This window comes from Carassius auratus, chromosome 50, assembly GCF_003368295.1.
Source record: "Carassius auratus strain Wakin chromosome 50, ASM336829v1, whole genome shotgun sequence".
NCBI classification, from domain to species: Eukaryota; Metazoa; Chordata; class Actinopteri; order Cypriniformes; family Cyprinidae; genus Carassius; species Carassius auratus.
The window spans coordinates 15,245,758-15,253,257 of record NC_039292.1 but is presented as its reverse complement, the minus strand read 5'-3'; the positions used below and the strand labels follow the sequence as shown (position 1 = coordinate 15,253,257).

At 34.4% G+C, this 7,500-nt stretch overlaps 1 non-coding gene across 1 annotated transcript; it reads right to left on the bottom strand.

Moving 5' to 3' along the window:
- Positions 1–4,860: 4,860 nt before the first annotated feature.
- On the bottom strand, positions 4,861–4,979 carry LOC113067337 (5S ribosomal RNA). Its single transcript, XR_003279324.1, has one exon. It is a non-coding gene; the product is annotated as a 5S ribosomal RNA (ribosomal RNA).
- Positions 4,980–7,500: the final 2,521 nt, after the last annotated feature.

Genomic DNA, 7,500 nt, shown 5'->3' with positions numbered 1-7,500 from the left:
TCACAGTACATTCCTTAAAATTATACAGTTTTTCCCCTAATTTCACATTAATACATTTTTCTTTTGGTTCTCCTTCCATACTTTCTATTCTTTTAATCCACTCTTTAGGTATTGCATTTTTAATGATTTCATATTTATTTTTTATTTCTTGTTCACTGTAATCTTCTTTTGCCTCCTCCATTGCATCCACAATAAATTGTGTCGGTAAAAACCCTTCTTTAAATTCATACAAAACATCTCTCACTCTTGTTATCCCCAAATCCATCCACATTTCTTTGTCTTGTTTTAAAATGTTTTTGTTTAAAAACAGAGGTTGATTTAAAATGTTTTCTCTCCCATGTGGATCATACTCAACTTTGTCTAAAAATTTTCCCCAGGCACTAAACATTTCACTATAAAACTCTGGTAATCTTGCTGTCATCCAATTTTTCGTTTTCATCCATAAAATTCCATCCCTCATGTTAAAATCCCCACATTTGTTTAAAAAATACTCCATTTTCTTTTTCCATGCTGTTTTGTGACCCTCATCTAGATATTTTTTTACTATTTTAATTCTTAAGCTATTTTTTCTCTGTTCCACATCAATTAATCCCATCCCTCCTTTCCCTGCTTCTCCTATTAACGTACTATATGCAATTCTTGACGGTTTACTATTCCATAAAAAATCTAAAAAACATTTTTTCAACCTTTTTTCCACCCACACTGGCATAGCAGTCACATATAAAACATACCACAACTTTGACACCATTAACACATTTAAAATTAAAACCTTCCCTTTTAAACTTAAAGTCCTCAATTTCCAAAAATTTAACCTTCTTTCAATACCTCCTACTATTTCTTCCCACATTTTATCTTTAACATTATTTTCGTCTTTTCCCATTAGAACACCTAAAATCCTTATTTCTTTTGTTTCTTTAAAATGAAAATAATCCGTTAAAACAGTAACTCCTCCAAATCTCATATATATAGTTTTTTCTTCATTTATCTTACCTCCTGATCCCCTACAAAACAGCTGTACTACTTCCATTACTTTATTAACACTCTCTTTATCTTTAACTATTATTGTTGTATCATCTGCATATTGAAATATTTTTTCATTTCCCCCACTTCCTTCAATGTTTATCCCTCTTATGTCTTCATCTATTTTAATAGCTAATCCCAATGGTTCTGCAACTAAAGAATATAAAAGCGCTGATAATGGACATCCTTGTCTTATTGATCTAGTAATTTTAAAACATTCAGTTAAAAAGCCATTACACTGTATTCTTGTTATTGCTCCGCTATATAAAATTGTAATCCACTTGATAAAATTTTCCCCAAACCCGTACCTTCTTAAAATTCCAAATAAATATTCATGCTTCACTCTATCAAATGCCTTTTCAAAATCTAAACTAATAACATATCCTTTTTTGTTGTTTTCTTTCATATATCTTATTCTATCTATTATACTTAAAGTTGTATCTGCTATATCCTTTCCTTTAACTCCATACAATTGATTTGTTTCAATTATGGTTGGCATTACCTCTTTCAATCTGTTGGCTAAAACTTTTGTTAAAATTGTCAGATCTGTATTCAGCATTGTAATTGGTCTATAATTTTTTAAGTCTACTTTATCTCCTTTTCTTTTATATATCAACTTTATTAATCCCATCCCCATTCTCTGATTCATTTCCTCTTTCTTAAAAATGTCTTCATATACTTCTTTTAAAATACTGGTTAAAACATCTTTAAAAACTATATAAAATTCACTCCCCAAACCATCTATACCTGGACTTTTATTTTTGTTTAATTCACTTATTGCTCTTTTTATCTCTTCTTCTCTTATCTCTTCATCACACTCGTTTTTGTCTACTTCTCCCACTGTTGTTTTTATTTGATTTAGTAACTCCAATTTCTCTTCTTCCCTCAACCCCTCAGTACTAAACAGGTTTTCATAATATGCTTTTACTTCTTTTAATATTCCCTCATTTGTTTCCACCACTACACCATTTTTTCCTCTTATTTCTTTAATCATTCCAGCTTTCCCTCTTATTTTTTCTAGATCAAAGAAAAACTTTGTACATTTTTCACCCTCCACAGTATATTTAGCTTTACTTCTTAGTCTTGCACCTTCATATTTTTTCTCTTCCATTTCTTTCAATATTCCCTCCAATTCTTTTATTTTTTGTATATCTTTCCCATTTTCATTTAATTCCTTTTCCAATTTTTCTCTTATTTCTCTGTCCTTCTTCCTCTTACATATCTGTATTAATTTGCAATACTTTATTGTGAATTTTTTAACTAAATATTTAACATTTTCCCACCATATCCTTTTATCTTCACTGTACATTTCATTCTCCTTTTCTTTTTCAATAATTTCTTTAATACTTAACACATACTCCTCATTCTTCAAAACCTCTACATTTAAAACCCACACCCCCGGCCCCCTTTTCACTGAACTCCAGTCTACTTGCATAAAAAGTGGTTTATGGTCACTTAAACTTGATTCTTCATATTTAATGTTACTGATAAAACCTTCAATGTTCCTTGTACATAAAATAAAATCAGTCCTTGTTTTACACATAAAATTCCCTACTAATTGCCTCCTTGAATATTCTTTCTTTTTTTCATTTCTTTCTCTCCATACATCAATTATATTATTTTCTTCCATTAATAATTTCAGTTCTTTTCTTCCTTTATCATTTTTAAAAACCATTCCCTCACCCATTTCTAATTTACTGAAAACTGTATTAAAATCACCCATCAAAATAACTTCTTTATGCTTTTTAAAAAAATCTCTTAATACATAAAAATATTCCTTCTTTTCATTCTCTACAGTCGGTGCATGAATATTAACTACAATAACTTTTTTTCTCCTCATACTCCATTTCAACCGCAATACATTTCCCATTTATGTCATTATATATTGTTTTACATGATACCCCACAGTTTTCTTTTATTAAAATCGCAACTCCTCTTCCCAGCCTCCCATCACCATTGTTATAAAAAATCTCTCCACTCCACCTTTTCCTTATTTCAGTCATGTACTCTTCCCTCCAGTTAGTTTCTTGTAATAAAATCACATCCTCTCTTTTACACATTTCTTTCACCTTTTCAAATTTACCCATGTCCATCAGTCCCCTTGCATTAAAAGTAACACAACTTAAAACCATTAAAAGAAATAAAAAGAAATACCTAAAAACCATTATTCTTTATCTTCTCCCTCCAGCACTCTTAACACTTCATATCTGTTTACACTTTTTACTCGGCCCCTTGTCATTAACTTTTTTCTTACATTTGCCACATTTGGTTTTACCTTTAATGTTCTCCTTCTACTTTGTCCTCTCTCCCCTCTGTCCTTTCCCATGTTGTCCATCCTTGTTTCTTCTTCACTGCTCATTTCTTTGTTCTGATCATGCATTCCTTTTCCATCACTCTCCACATTATCCAAAAGATTTTTTAAAACTGTCCGATATTTCCATTTCTGTTCATTGAGTAATCTGTTCTACTGTTTGTTCCTCATCCATAAAATTATTTTTTCCTTCTTCTTTCTCTTGGTTGCCTGTTCCTCCTTCTGTTTCCTTCTGTGGTAATCCTTCATCCCCTTGTCCTTCATCAATATCTCCTTCCTCTTCAGTGTTTCCTTCATGCACCTGTCCGTCCACCCGATGCTCCAGACCTCCTTCCTCTCCCTCCATCCAACACTCACACTTATTTAAAATCTTTTGACACTCCGGGCATCTGACCGCGTTGCAATCCCTTGCGAAATGTGCCCTTTCCTCGCACTTGTGACACTTAAATTCAGGGCATTCTTTAAGCAGGTGATCTGGGCTCATGCACAGCTTACAGGTCTTCACCTGGTGGCTGTGCATCACCCTAAAGTACTGCGGCCCTTCTGCTGTTTCCAGCTTTGTGCTGTAGGGCAATGATGCCACCTCCTTGGGGAATCGCACTTTTAAAAACCTTGTTCCATCCTCTATTTCAGTGCCCGGGTAGCATCTTCTTTTTAATTTTGATATGGGATTAACTCCCCATCCCTCCAATTTTCTAAAAATGTCTTTATCATCAAGGTAGACGGGCAGGTGCATGAAGGAAACAACATAATCTCTATTTTGCAGTTTCTTTATTTCACAGTTCACTCCTTTAATTAACAATCCCTCAGTCAGTTCATCACATGTTTCTTTTTTTCCATTGTCAGTTCATATTCCTTTCCTTGTCTTGGCCTTAGTGCTAAGATTTTACCATATCCACATTTGTCCGTCACCGCTTTAATAATATCCACAGCTCTCACCTCATTTACGTTCTCCACATTCACAATCACAGTTGCCTCCTTTAAGTATTTCCTTTCACCAAATTTATGACTTGCATCTTGTTTTTTACCGTGTCCTGCTCGTTGTCGATACTCCAATCCAGGGTCGTTTGCCATGCGTGTCTCTCCAGCCAGTCCAGTGTCGTTTGCCTTACGTGTCTCTCCAGCCAATCCAGTGTCGTTTGCCATACGTGTCTCTCCAGCCAGTCCAGTGTCGTTTGCCTTACGTGTCTCTCAAGCCAATCCAGTGTCGTTTGCCATGCGTGTCTCTCCAGCCAGTCCAGTGTCGTGTGCCATGCGTGTCTCTCCAGCCAGTCCAGTGTCGTTTGCCAATAATCCATCCATTGTACAAAAACACAAACAAAAAAATTAACCACCCTATAGCCAGCAATATGCTGCTGTTAGGTGGTTTAAAACTGAAAAACCACACAAAAAATAAACTAAAAGTCCAAAATCAACTCACAAAACAAACACTAACAGAAAAATCAAAATGGAGGAGAGCCTTCCTCTCCCAACTGCAGCCAACACTTCCTGTAGCTCTCTAGCGCCCTCAGGTTGGTATGGCCGTCAAAAGCTTACAGCACCTGGTATTCCCAGGCGGTCTCCCATCCAAGTACTAACCAGGCACAAACCTGCTTAGCTTCCGAGATCAGACGAGATAGGGTATAGCCAGGTTGGTATGGCCGTAAGCGAAGACAGCCGTAAAGAGAGGGCTATTTAGACATCAGCCAATCTAATCGCCAGTACATTATATAAGTAGGAAAGAAAACCCAAAAGCTTAAAGCACCTGGTATTCCTAGCCGGTCTCTCATCCAAGTACTAACCAGACCTAAGCCTGCTAAGATTCAGAGATTGGGCATTGACTCTTTTTTTTTTTTGCAAAATTATTATATAATTTGTGAAATTTTCCAAAAAGTTTAAAGCACCTGGTATTCCCAGGCAGTCTCCCATCCATGTACTAACCAGGCCCAAACCTGCTAATATTCAGAAATCGGGCATTGACTCTATTTTTTGGCAAAATTATTATATACTAAGTGAAAATTTTCCAAAAAGTTTAAAGCACCTGGTATTCCCAGGCAGTCTCCCATCCATGTACTAACCAGACCCAAACCTGCTAATATTCAGAGACCGGCATTGACTCTATTTTTGGCAAAATTATTATATACTAAGTGAAAAATTTCCAAAAAGCTTACAGCACCTGGTATTCCCAGGCGGTCTCCCATCCAAGTACTGAGCAGGCCCAAACCTGCTTAGCTTCCAAGATCAGACGAGATCGGGCATAGCCATGTTTTTTTTTTTTTTTTTTTTTCTTATTTTCTTGAAAAACACATATAATACATTACATCTCTTCTAAGAAAAGAAATTTACTTTCCAATTAAAAAATAAAAAATAAAATAAAAACAAAGACATTCATGTGATTAAATAGATATTTCTCTTCCACATCATTCTGTTCCTGGAAATGCTATTTCAAACTTCTTTAAAATTGAGTAAACCTCTGAAGTAAACACTTTATCAAATTCCTTATTTTTTTGTTCCTGTTTAAAATAACAATACAAACATTCTATATACCTTTTCCAACGTCTTTTAAACAAACCCCACACATCCATTATAATTTCTTCTTGTTTTGCAATTCCTCTTCTTTCCCAGATGACTTTTTTCATTAACATTACAAACAGATTGATCACCTTTTTTGTTTTTTTCCTTCTCATCAAAAACCTAACATAATGATCCTATCCAATTCTGTATCCTCTCGATCTTGCTCCCCTCCCAGGTTTACAATTATAGTTTTGCATTTTTCATTTGAAATCCTTCAGTGCCTTACAGTGTAGAAACGCATGTAAAAAATCTTCCTCTTCCTCATTGCATACTTTTGCATATGGCACTTTGGTTCCATCCCAATTTTTTTAAGTATACATCAGTAAACAGCACCCCTTTGTCTGATATAATACTCAGAATTTTCCAATTTGACCTCAAATTATCTCCCCTTTCATGTTTTTTCCAAATATCTTCTTCTTTTAAACCTTCAAATGTCTTCTGCCAAAATTTGTTTGCAACAGGTTTCTTAAAATCATGTCAATGAAAAAAACATAAAACATTTTCACTGTACATTCTTTTTAAGCCACAATTTCTCTCCAGTATTGCGTACACATCCTTTTCTTCTTTCCCCCCTTCCATAGTTTCAACCTTTTCTATCCATTCTTTGGGTATTGCATTTTTTATAATTTCATACTTAGTTTTAAGTTCTTGTTTATTAAATTCTTCCTTTGCTTCCTCCATCACATCTACTATATACTGCATTGGTAAAAAGCTTCTTTATATTCATATAAAACATCTCTTACTTTGACTATTCCAACTTCCATCAATTCTTTAAAATATATTTCCTTCCCTTGGTTTAAAATGCCGGTGTTTAGGAATAATGGCTGATTTAAGATGTTTTTTCTTCCATGTACGTTGTATTGAACGGTAGTTAAAAAATTCCTCCAAGCCCTTAAAACTTCTTTATAAAACATTGGCAACCCCTCTGTTATCCATTCTTGTGTCTCTCATCCATAACACATTATCTCCCAGATTAAAATTCCCACATTTGTTTAAAAAAATCCCCATTGTTGTTTTCCATTCTGCTTTGTTTCCCTCATCCAGATACTTTCTGACTAATTTGACTCTCAGACTATTCTTCCTTTGCTCAACATCGATTAAACCCAAACCTCCTTTTCCCTCCATCCCTATTAAAGTATTGTACGCAATTCTAGCTGGTTTCCCTACCCATAAAAAATCTAAAAAACATCTTTTCAACCCTCTTTCCACCCACACCGGCATAGATGTCATATATAAAAAATACCACAGTTTTGAAGTCATTAAAAATTCAAGATTATTAAAACCTTCCCTTTTAAATTTAGTGCCCTCAATTTCCAAAAGTTCAGTCTTCTTCAATGCTTCCCACTATTTCTTCCCACATGATTTCTCTAACTTTATCTTCATCTTTACCCATTAAAATTCCTAAAATCTTCATTTCTTTTACTTCCCTGAATTTATTAAATTCTCTCTGCTAAGTCTGTCGTCTGCCCAAATCTCATATATTGCAGTTTTTTCTTCATTTATTTTTCCTCCTGACCCCTTGCAAAATCTCTGTACTATTCCATTACTTGTTTGACACTTTCTTCTTCTCTAGCAAAAATGGTAGTGTCATCAGCATATTGAAAAATTTTACACTT